Below are 1,768 nucleotides of genomic sequence, written 5' to 3' on the forward strand. Positions count from 1 at the left end.
AGCAAAGTCTATGTAAAACTTCACAGGAATTAAAAGCACATTCACACTGTGAAAGTACTGCTCCTAATTTAAAACTGCAAATCTGGGGTGTCTTTTATGATGGAAAGTATCTGTAAAAAATGAGGAGGAACCCATAAACAAGAACTGTGGGTGACTCCTAAATAGAGTCCTTGTGGCATGCCAGTTCATTAATGTCCTTTCTTTTTGACCTCATTGTCGTATTTGGGTTTATTGTATTGTCACAGTGGATTTTGGCAGAAAACTGCATTCTTAGCTCATTTTCAACATATGGCCTGGGTTACTAAAAAAAAAAGAGAGGAAATTCTGTTATATTTTAAGACAAAGTTAAAGCTCTTGGACTTGATTTGTCCCCCGGTCACTCTGAGAATGCTGCACTGTGGTTTGCTGGAGCCGACCCAGGACCTTTCGCTCTGATATGACGCAGTACTGACGAACGCCCGGGCTAAGAGTGGGAATCTTTCCCCCACGGGCTTCCTCCTACCCCACCTTATTTCCTCTCTCTTGGTTTTCCCTTGGGCATTCTTCACACACTGCTCATCCGGAGTGAACCTACCACACTTGCTGAAAGCAGATTACGATTTCAGAGTGTCGAGCCTTTGCAGCCCCCCCCCCCCCAAAGCAGTGTGGTCTCTAAGTTATAGAAGAGCACCATACCCAGCTCACCTTTCTGTTGGCTACTTTCAGAAATAACATAAAAATTGGCAATGCAATTCCAAGATAGTTGGTACCAGTGACCAATTTCTATGACTCTAAAAGATGGTATTTTAACTGTTTATCATACTGTTCTGTGTACCATTTTAACTACAGCACACCTGGAAGGATGCTCCTTGCTTCTTCGCCATGTGGACACTGCACCGGGCAATTCACATTCTGTCTCTTACCGGGTCATTGGCGTCTCTTTGTCATAAAGCTATGAGTGCTGGGACCTGCCCGTTGTTAAGTCACCTACATGTAGTGCTTCCGGCTAAGTATGTACAGATGATTAAGCTAAGCAAGTGGAAAATAAGCTTCTGCTGTGGAAGAATAGTTGAAAGGACCGTGAAACATCCTAGGTAGTGTTCTGTTCTGTTTTTCTTTAGTGCGTGTGAATGGGAAGTTCAGAAGTCTCAGTCCCCTCCGTAACATTTGCTCTTGTTTGAATGTAAAGAGCATAAAGGTCTTCAAACATCTAGGCTCCACTCTTTCTTATATGCCCTCCGATCATTTAGGCCTTTGTGATGACCCAAAGAGCACGTCAGTCACATTGCTTTCACATTTCACGTACACTTTCAATTTAAATGGCATGACATTACACACGAAATGTTTACTAATGGATTTTTTTTAAAAAAAGTTTCAAATTGAGTAATTGAAAGTTTATTTTAAATGTTTTTTTTTCAATCTCACACTTTTCTTTACTCAGATTCATATGGCTGGATGATAAACCACTTAACAGAAGTTCGGAGTGAACTTGTTTTTAAATGTAAGTGGCATACGGTATTGGGAGCTTTTGAGAGCTGTGTTGAAGTGCTGACTAAAAATCTAAGTGCTTCCCCATGGAGGCTTCATCTGCTTTCCCTGCTTTCTTAGGTTATAAACAGCTCATGAAACATCAGGTGTTAAAAGTTACAACCGTTAAAAATCACCCCTCTTACATTTGTGCATTCTTTTCTGCAAACAGTTTTCCATTTGATTTGGCAAAGGTTTCAGTTTTGTTCTAATGATATCTGTCCAAAATAAGGATAATGAGATTAAGCGAATATTCTTTCCT

Source organism: Cricetulus griseus (assembly GCF_003668045.3).
Source record: "Cricetulus griseus strain 17A/GY chromosome 1 unlocalized genomic scaffold, alternate assembly CriGri-PICRH-1.0 chr1_1, whole genome shotgun sequence".
NCBI classification, from domain to species: Eukaryota; Metazoa; Chordata; class Mammalia; order Rodentia; family Cricetidae; genus Cricetulus; species Cricetulus griseus.